The sequence below is a fragment of the Silene latifolia genome, chromosome 2 (genome assembly GCF_048544455.1).
Source record: "Silene latifolia isolate original U9 population chromosome 2, ASM4854445v1, whole genome shotgun sequence".
Taxonomy (NCBI): Eukaryota; Viridiplantae; Streptophyta; class Magnoliopsida; order Caryophyllales; family Caryophyllaceae; genus Silene; species Silene latifolia.
The window spans coordinates 46,061,641-46,072,614 of record NC_133527.1 but is presented as its reverse complement, the minus strand read 5'-3'; the positions used below and the strand labels follow the sequence as shown (position 1 = coordinate 46,072,614).

General features: G+C 40.2%; 1 long non-coding RNA gene across 1 annotated transcript; it reads left to right on the top strand.

The window, feature by feature from the left end:
- Positions 1-2,700: 2,700 nt before the first annotated feature.
- LOC141629482 (uncharacterized) lies at positions 2,701-5,640 on the top strand. Its single transcript, XR_012537295.1, has 3 exons — positions 2,701-2,872; positions 2,972-3,039; positions 5,435-5,640. It is a non-coding gene; the product is annotated as an uncharacterized LOC141629482 (long non-coding RNA).
- The last annotated feature ends 5,334 nt before the right edge of the window (positions 5,641-10,974 follow it).

Genomic DNA, 10,974 nt, shown 5'->3' with positions numbered 1-10,974 from the left:
TCTGTAGAATTACGTGTTTACTTTTCCGCAATAAATGAGGGTGTCACAGTTGGTATCAAAGCATATTTGCTCCCGACGCACGTTTGTGCACCCCACTATAAATAACTTGACCTTAAAATAATAAACTTGAGAGACGGGTAGGATGGGTAGATTTAGGATCTTATGTTGTAGTCTCTTTGTGTTTGCTCTTTGTTAGGTACTAACCTGTTTGTTGATTGTCATTTAATAATTGTTGCGTTCTTGGATCAATGACCGTGAGCTTATCTATAGCTAATGGAGTTATTACCCTTATTATAAAAAAATTTGAACTAAAGGTTTTGAAAATATTTTAATGTTTTTCACTGGTTTTAACGTCAATTAGTGTTAAAGCTTATTATTGGAGACGTCTGATAATTAGTTTTATCATTTGTTGGCGTAAAAATGTATTTTTATGTCTTTGGATTGGAATATTGATGTTCTTGAGTGATCGCCAAGAGTATCTCTGTTCCATTGAAAGGACACTTATATTTTACAAAGATCAAGATTTAGTGCCTTTTGCTGAGGATTGAAGATTTGTTCAACCTTTGAAGAATGCTTCTACTTCCTTGAAGATGTTTCTCGTTCTTTTTGTATCTCGCCTTATTTTTAATCTCTTGGTGCCTATCCTTCTTCTAAACTCTCTATTCTTCTTCCTAGGAAGTTACATTTGTATCCTCCCAACTTGTCCTTTCACCCCTGCTAATCCTCCCTTAACGCCTTTTAGATAGTTCTCTTTCTTTTGTGGGGTGTTAACCTTGGTTGGATAATTTGGCTTGTGGAGTTGTTTCTGGTTGACCTATAACCCCGGTTTTGAGAAGTTGTGATATTGGAAGGACTTAGGTTGAGTGTTGATACCTTAGGAGTAAACACGGAGTAAGGTTTATGATGTGATTTTGGAAAAAGATACCTTTAGGATGTTGATAGCCATACATAAATTGATGTTACCTTATGACATTGTTGTTTGAGATTTGAGTATCTGACTTTTCCTTGTTGTCTAATTTCCCTTTCTTCTTGATCATAGGCGTTACCGTTCATACCTCCTTTCCTCGCTTCATCTTGCTCCTCCTTTAAGTTTGACACTCGTATCTGGTGAAACTCTATCTTTGACATCCTTGTAAATTTGACTTCAATTCTTATCCCTAGGAAGTTCATCATACCTCTTTTGTTGGTTAAACTTGAACCCTCTTAGTATACTTGTATCTATGATGTCTAACTTACTTTTTATTTCGCACATTTTCTAAATATTTCAAGCTATCATTTTTGGTTCATTGTTAAAAAAATTTATGTTACTATTACAAAATTTTCCCTACTTGTAAAGATTTGGAAAATGAAAATTCGATTTAATTCTCTAATTGTTCTTTGAGTATAGACTTCTTTATCATGGTTTTGAGTTGCTAAACCTGAGATTTTTGTAAATTTTATCCAATCTCTATTCACTTTGATTTAATCATAATGCCTTTGTCAAAGTTTAATATTATATTTCAGGAATTTAACTCCCCTTTTAGTTTAAAGGTGAAACCTTCATTTCTATTTTGTCTTTCGTAAAAGAAAATTTGAGTGGATTGCCTTTTTCTTTGATTTTGACGTTGATCGAATGATAGAACTAGTTATTGGAAACGTTTGATAACTTGTTCTACGCTTGTCGGCGAATAGTTTTTGGTTTTAAATTTGTCTCTGACTTGGAAAGTTAGCGTTCTTGTGTGCACGACAAGAGCAATTCCGTTCCATGAATGAGACTTATATTTTTGAAAACTCTTCATTAATGTTTTTGAAGGTATTTTGATTTTGACTTATACAAATAATTTGCCTTTTGACCTTATCTTTGATTTGGAATGTGATGTTCTTGAATACGTAACGAGAACACTTCCGTTCCTCTGATGAGAGTCCGTTCTGGCTTTTAAAATTTTATTTGAAACTTTTGAAAGAATTTTAGTTCTTACGATAAGTAACCTTTTAAATGTTTTAGTTACCGATTTCAATTTCAGTTTTATTTTCATAACTTTTCATTTATACTTTCAAGTTTCGAGGACGAAACTTTTTTTTAAAGGTGGGGTGATTGTAACACCCCGTATTTTAATAAGTTGGATAAAATTCTTTTAATTGCTAATTTATATTTAATTACGTTGGTTAACGATTTATATATTTATTTTCTCAGCTAATTAATTAATTTCATCATAATTCGATACGTTAATTTTAATAATCATTAATAAGTTTATTTAAAGTTAGTTCGAGTTTATTTATTTAATAATTTCCGTTTCTTTACGAGTCCTTATGAAAGTTGTTTTAAGTGAACCCGAGATGGATTTTGGGAACAAAACCGTCCAATTAGCTATTTTGAGCTTATTTCACTAAAATAGCAATTTTTATTAATATCCGTTAGTTTCGTAAAAAAATCGCTAATAATTCCGATTCAAGCGGATATCGTATTATTTCCGTTAACTAGCTGAGTTTATTTTATTTTCACTCATTAAATTTATTTATTATTAATTCCGTTTTATTACTGAAACTTTTACTAAAAACCGATTTTTATTAACTCGAGACGGTTTTAAAAGCGAACGAAATTACTTAACGATGAAGAAACGTACGTATAATTAGAAGCTAGCAAGCTAGCTGGTGTCTCATTATTATTATTATTATACTTATTATTACTAATATTACGTTGTTGTTGTTGACCGTCCCCACCCCCCTCATTTCTTCATTCTTCATTTCTGAATGAACGCAGCAAAGCAGCAACAACAATGAACCAAATCGCCATTTTCATCCCGTCTCCAACCTCAGATCCCGGCCCATTTCTCAACCAAATTCGATAATTTTTGTACCATTCTCTTCCCCTTTCTTTCCTCGTCCTTTTAAGGTAAGAAAATCTCCTTTTTGTTGTGGTTTCGTCTTTCGCCGTCTTATAAAAGTGTCGTCTTTTAGCTTCTTTATTCCGTTTTCTTGCCCTTTTATGAAGGATTCAAAGACCCGGGGTGAGGCTCGTGCCTTGTGGACCATTTATTCGAAGAATAAGGGGCGTTTAAGGTAACACGATTTTACCGATCCTAGTATTTTTATTATTATTCGGGGTTATATGTTTATTTGTTATTTATAATACTAGCTTTTATATGTGCTAGCTATTTATAATATGAGGTCAACTTTATACGACTTCAGTATCTAGGTAATTCAGATTGTGGAGTTGGTGAATCACTAGTGTGCTGGATTTAGTTTCAAATGTTCTTGTCTCCAATTTTAAATGTGTGTAATTATTATTGCCCAAAGGAAGTTAAGAACTAAAGCATGAGAAGTACAATACTTTTGATAGACTAGCATGACGATAAACGTGCGGCTTCTACAATTAGTTTGGAACCGAACCGAATCATGGGCCATCGGGGAATTAAGGGAAAATATTAATTCTCGGCAAAATTTATTACTAGTATGCTTTTATTGTTTGGATGCTATATGAAATTTAGTCCCATGCTTGTAATCTTCATCAAAATTGGTAGTACAAGGGTATGAAGTACTGAACAAGCAGCAGTAGGCAAAATATTGCTTTAGCTATGGATTGTTGTTGGAATAGGGGTGAGCAGTGAGCTTAAGAATTATAGAACCAAGGTTTTGTGAACATATTACGATAAAGTATGGACATGAAGGTAAGTGATATTAGTATAACTCCTAAATAAGAGGATCTGGATAGTGGCCTGTTGTAGCCTAGCAGCAGCTGGCTGTGGCCTGGCCGTGGCCTAGGCAGTGGCCTGGCTAAGCCGCGAGTTTGGGCCGTATCTATAATTTGTTTTGACGCTAGTTTGGTTTATTTAAAATATAATTAAATTAATTTCCGTCTCATATTTTATATAACGGTAATTCGTTAATATCGCCCTTTCACATAATTATTTTAGGTGACTCATGTGGTTGAAGATGAAGAGTAATTTTGGGTTTTAGAGCTTTCTCAAGTTTATTACTTGTCTCTTTGCTAGCGTAAGGTAACTATTCCGAGTTACTCGACGAAATAATGTCACATTAGTAGTTAATATGGTGTTTGTTGTTTGTTAAGCGTTTAGGTGATTGATAATGTGTTACTTTCGTTTTTCATATGATAGAAATTGGAAATAGCATGAGAATAATATAGCGATAATTGTAATGTTTTGTTGATTGTGCCGAAAACTGAGCCTTAGTCCCTTTGACTGATGCGATGTCAGTTAATTGAGTGATTGGTCAGCCGCAATTTGACCCGCACTGTCCGCAGGGTGGGGTTGCGGGTAAAAATTCGGTTGAATGAATTAGATAATCGGCCTTTTTCTTGTTTTAGGCCATTTATTATATCTCTATTTCACATGTGTAGTTAATTGAATTTAAATAGCTTCTTATTTAGTTAGTTGAATTTAAATAGCTTCTTATTTTGTAGAAATGGCCCTAGTTTCCCCTGAAGCCTTTAATATGGTTACTATTGTTAGAATTAGAAATTAGTATTGAATACTTATTGAGGATTCTGTTGGGATTGTATGCTGTAATTAGACATTTATATAGCCTTTCACATGATAGAATGCTAGAATTTATGTTGATAAGAAGGACTTTTTGCCCTCTTAAGGTTAAGTGGGTGTCTTACTTGACTTGTGTGGTGAGTCTTGGGTGGTGTGGGCTAAAATATTCAAGCTGGGACTAGCTGGGACTAGGTCCTAGGTGAGTATTTCGGCCTCCATCATAGATAGGTCTTTATAGTCTCTGACGAGTATATGTTCACTGCTTGATAGCCTTTGTGTTCCTGACTAGTGGATTTATATCCAAGTTGGGGCATGACCTCAGGTACTAATTTTGATAGTATGGGATCAGCTTAAGTACTAGCCAACCCTTCGGTGGTGTCCTTAGGGTACTCACTTCACTTTGTTTTAAAAAAAGTTGTGAGTCTTGGGTGCGGTGGTGTGTATCCGCATGTCTAGGTCTGCGCAGATTTTAGGCTAGGGTTGTGTTGTCTCTTGGCCATGTTTTCTTAATAGTAACCGCTGGGCCAAGATACCAGTTCGATTACCTTCCCTACCTCGTGGTATAGACTCGAGTTACAAAGTGACTATTGACGGTGCTAAGAACTTATGCCTGTCTTTGATATATTGCCCTTTCTTGTATGGTGATTCTATGAATCATAGAAGGTGAGATGCAAGCCGGCTATGGTTGATAGAGTTTGGATTCCTGGATGTTATGTGATTCACATGATAGTGTAGTATGAGTCGGTCTAGTATTCACATGCTAGGACTATGTGTTGTTATATTGTTGTTCACATGATAAGCACTATTGTCTAGCATCTATATGCTAAGGCATTGTGTGATTCGTATTCATATTCTTATGTTTACATGTTATATTAATTATGACATTTCGTGGCTGGGAGAACTCGGAGTTACTCCCCACTGACTGTGGCTTTCGTATTTGTATAAAATGCGAATGACAGGTAGGTGATGCATATATGGGGTACATGGACGAGCTAGCGAGCAAAGTAACCTTGGGACCTAGACTGGTTTTATTTCATTGTGACCCTTAAACCCTTTTTATGTCACATACATTTTAGGGACATATGTCTCCCTTTCTCATATTTGGTTTGTATAACTTTGTTTCGCGACTTTAGCGATGTTTCATTCATGAGATTTATTTTGGACCTTGCATGTTTGACACCTTCCCTTTTGGATATCTTTATAACAGTTCGTGTTTTAAAAATTACAGGTTTTTACCCAATTGAACCTATTACAAACATATCCTGTCAGTTTTTCTGTAGAATTACGTGTTTACTTTTCCGCAATAAATGAGGGTGTCACAGCACCTCCCCCGCCGAACCTCACCGGCAATCTGACTGACCCCAGGGGTACTAGACCGGCCCCAGAAAAGCTGTACAACGGGTTGGTGCAGGGGCTCAAATCTTCAACCCTCAGACCGAGGCTGAGAAAGCATTCTCTGTACATAATGTTCGTGTAGGCGCCTGTGTCAATCAGGCACCTCTTTACCAAGTGGTTGGCTATGTCCAGGTGGACTGTAAGTGGGTCGCTGTGAAGAGCGATGACTCCCTCGTAGTCCTCCTGCCCGATGGTCATATCGGGGATGTTGGGAGCGGGGGTGGCTGTGTTGGGCACAAAGTTGATGGCCTGATATGGTTCATTCAGGTGCCGTTTGTGCCCATGAGCGGACCCATCGTTCCCGTTGCCCCTGATGACAACATGGATTACTCCTATCCGTTCAAAGACGGACTTGCTATTTGACCCGCCGGCATCTGGTTTTTGGCCTCCGGCAACATATTTGCCGAGGCTCCCCTTCCGGATCAGTTCTTCAATGGCATTCTTCAGATGTCGGCATCGTTGGTTAAGTGTCCTGTGGGCCGTGGTACTCACAAGATCGCTCGTGTCACCGTCACTCCTCGGCCTAGGGGGTCTTTCCCACTTCTGGCCCTCGTTCTTGCTCAAAGCGAAGACCTCGGCGGCCGATACGACTAGGGGGGTGTGATCATCGTACCGTTTTTTGTAGTACGTTCCCGAGCTCCCCCCGGCATCCGCCGAGTTCTGTTTCCTGGCAGACTTGTCCGACCGTGACCTATTATTCTCACGGCGTCTTTCGTCGGACCGTGATCCGTTGTTGTCACGGCGTCTTTCATCCGGGTTGTCCTCCCGGCGGCTGTTCTTTTCTGAGTGCTCGGCCTCGCTGGGGCCTACCCAGGTCTTGTGATAGTCTTCTACCTTGAGGGCTTGGTCAGCCATCTTCCTGGCGGCGTCCAAGCCCAGGCCTCCGCACTTGATGAGCTCATTTTTTAAGTCTCCCCTTGGGAGGCCTTTCATCAGCGCGAAAGCCGCCAATTCGGGATTAATTTCTCGAATCTGCTGGACCTTTCCGTCGAACCTCTTCACATAGCTTCGTAGAGACTCGCCCCCCTCCTGTTTGATAGTTATGAGGTCCGACGTCTCCACGGCCCTCCTCTTATTGCAAGAGTACTGGGCTAGAAAGGCGTCCCTTAGGTCGGCGTAATAGTATACCGAGCCGTCGGGAAGCCCCTTGTACCAACTTTGAGCCATCCCATGCAAAGTTGTTGGGAAAACTCGGCACCAGACCTCATCGGGCTGCTCCCATACCGACATGTAAGACTCGAAAGCCTCGGCGTGGTCGGCTGGATCACTATCTCCTTTGTATGATAGAGGTGGCAACTTGAGCTTAGTTGGCACCGGACTTCTAGGACGAGGCGCCGAGGGATCGTCGACCACGTGTCGAACGACACGCGGCGATCGGCTCCTCGCATTCCTAATCCGGCTCCTCCCCTCGTAGCGGGAAGGACTCCTTCTCCGATTCGGACTTCTTCTCCAACTCTGCTGAGTCGGACTCCTCTGGCTCCTTTGGGGTAAGCCTCGTTCGTGCTGCGGGGACGCTGTCCTCCCATGAGTGCGGGAAGGACTTAGGTCTACCACGCCCACTTTGGGCTCCCCCGGCGACTTGACTGGGTTAGCTTCTCCTAGCGCTCCGTTCAAATTTCTCGGAGCCACGTTTTGGGCCCTGGTCTCCTGGACGGTTTCCGCCGCTCTTGTCGGCGTGACAGTGTGAGCAGGCGTATTACTAATTAGGTCTAGGAGCATTTTCAGTTTTGCTACGTCAACCACATGTCCCATGATGGTGACCTGGTTGGCGGGTAGCGGCGTGTCTGGTATTACTGGCATCCCGAACTCCGGTTGGATTACTCCGCCGGTGGAGGGCTGCACGACTCCAGAATTGTTGAAGGTATCATCTTGGTAGAATGCGGTTTCGTCGGTCACGACTGCGTCTTGTTGTTTCGACATCTTCTTAGCTTTTTGGGTGGGTTTTTGTTGTGTTTTTTTTTTCTTTTGTTTGGGAATGAATGTGACTAGCTTCTAGTAGCGTACTCCCCACAGACGGCGCCAATTGTTCCGGGTGTAATTCCAGAGCAGATATTCGTTACCACCCGTGGCTTGTAGAATGTCGTCCTTGGTTGAATCCTTCTTTCCTTAATTGTTCCTCTCGGCCTCTCCTGCAACAATGAACGAACTGAGGGCTTGGCTTTGTGCCAAGCGTACCCACTCCGACGCTCAAGTCAGTAAACTTAAGGGATAAGTTGTTACTTGGCTGAATGTATATTGTAGAGAGATAAGGAAGATAATACCAGATGAATAGTGTTTTTTAGGTTAAGTTGTGGATCCTTTCCTCAATGAAGTTTGAGGAGTATTTATAGACTTTCACCTTTTGTCACGTAGTGGCCAAGTGGCCAAGTGGCTAGCAGGTGGAAAGACTGATCTACCCCTCGGCCGAGGGACCTATGGCAGGCCGGCGGGCCCTGTTGGCTCACCGCCGAGGGGTCTTGGATATGAGTACGCGGATATGTGTCCCGGCTGGCAGGTTGCCATGCCGAGACCCAGGCTGATAGGCCGATGGGCTGCATCGGCTAGGCTGCCTAAGTCGTTGACTTGCTGTGGATATCTTTGACCTTGCTCAATATGTTGACTTGGTCAGCGGTGCAGAATATGCCCCATCAATAAGTACTAAAGATTACGGAGTATTTGGTTAGCTACGACATATATATATCTACTCTTCTAGTAAATTAGACATTTTTTGATAAAAAAATAAGCAACAATTTTTATTAAAATTTAGCCCAAAAATTAGAGTAGCAGATTTGTATTGCTTTAAAATAAAAGAAGTGAATTGTGATTTGTAACCAATAACTTTGACGTTATCATTATACTTTTCCCAATTCCGCCATTTTATGATATTCAGGTGTTGTGCCTCTTCCCAGGTCCTTTTCTGCGTATTTTTCATATCTTTTCATATCTTTTCGAGATTCACTTCCAAAGTTTCTCCGAAAACCCTAATTCTTCCACGTGATTAGTATAAATAGGAGCCTTCGCTCCTCATATTTCTCACGCGAGTGTCCGCCCTTCTCTTCTCCCTTTGCATTCTAGACCACGTTCTTACTTTTTGGCGTCTACGTGCTTGAACATTCGACCACGTAAGCTCGGATCCTTCTGAGTACCAGCCTCGTTTGCATGACCGACCAATTTGACCAACTCCACCATAATCAACTTAATTAATCTTAATCGTTTTCCTCTTGCGAGGGCAATTTCGTTACATTCGAGTCGAGCATCACTAATACGTTAACTTAGTTCATCTCGTTTCGTCAAACATGTAAGTCTGAGGGTGTAAATCTCTCTTTTATTTATTGTTATTTACTTTTGTATCATTAATGTAAGATTTATGTCGAAAATATTCTTAAAACCGATTTATAAAACCATGTTTAAAACCCTTTTTACGGATTATTAGAAGACAGACGTCGAGAAAGGACGCAGCAACTGCTGCGCCTCTTCGTGAGGCTGCCGCAGTTCCTGCTTCCTTTCTTCTTCCTTCGTCTTCTGTCAACTCGTTCGTTTTTTGTTATTTTCTTTCGTTTGTCGTTCTTTGTTCATATGACGATTTAAACATAATTTAACATATTATTTATCGCTGTTAGTATATAATTCATCATTAATTACCGACTTAAATCCCTTATAACCAATATGTTTTCGTCATTAAAATAAATCCGGGTTGTAGAGATTCGATTCTTTCATATTGAGTCTCTGGAATTCGATCTTTGGTATATTTCCATCTGTTTATTGTCGTATCCGTCATTAATTCGTTATATTTACCCTATTTAGTTCACCGATGCCACTAATCAATCTTTCATTCGTGTAAATAATTCGTTTGCATTCGTTTCATCCATGTTTTATTTTTTATCACATTCATCATATGTAAATAATGTATTAAATCACTTTCATCCGAGTCGAATATCATAATCAATCATTAAATTCACCAATTGACATTAACGAATTGCAGTTCCGACTTCACAACCAGAACTCAGCCTTGGAACAGACGTAGCAAGTGTTGCGCCTCTTCCAGAGGGCGCAGCTCTGCTGCGCCTGTTCCAGGTTGACTTCGGTCTCTGAACTTCCGTTATTGCTTTGACTTAGTTTAATTAGTTTACGTATTTAATTAACTATTAATCGTATTATTGCCTAATTCCTGTTCGTTAATTCGTTTGTTTGTTCTTTCTCAAATTATCCGTTTTGAAAGTATTTTCGACATAAATCATTGAACCCGTTGTAATTATTGCAATTTTCTGTTGTATTTATTGTATTTCTTTTATTGTACCATTTATATGCCTTCACATGTAGTTGAACTTAAATTCCTACTTCGACTTAATTATTTGCTAATTAATTGTTCACCGACTTAGTTAATTCTTCATATGCTAGGATCAAAACTTGGATGTTGTATTGCATGCATATAATCGACGATATATCAAGTATAAATAACTTCCCTAATCATTAGTAGAGGCCGCTATCGAGGCGGGCGGGATTAGTTGTTCGATCAAAAGAGTTTCCTAATACGTACCCTCACCCCTTACTCCAGATCTCTGTGAACATCCGTGTTCATTGGCATCCACGAGAGTCATTCTAGACATAGAATGCTAAGGGTAACGAGTTCTTGGTGTTCATGTCACTACTTTGTGTCTTGACATGACACGAGGTATTCGAACGGTTTCTAATTTTCCACAATAAATTGGTGGCGACTCTACAAATGCAAACGATTCTTCTCCTCCCAAGCGCCCCCGTGGGCCCATTGTCCACAGATTGGCGACTCCGCTGGGGATAATACACTTACGTGTAGCCAAGGGTGAAACTTGAACAAGGTTAGGGAATAGTTTGTACAAGACAATTGTCGGTTTTCATAACTCGGTCTTCCTAGATCATTTCATTCGGCCTTCCTAGGCCCAACCCAACCCATTCGACCAATCGTCCCGTCTAAACGGTCCTAATTCTTATTTGGGCCTAAGGATGGATAGCGATTGACGTCATACATACCATGGTATTTACTCTTATTTGTATCAAGGACTTTCACTACTTGAGGAAATGGACTAGGAATCGGCCTTACTCTTGTTTGGTACGAGCCTCTCCACCGACTCCGGGTTTGATCGTTCGG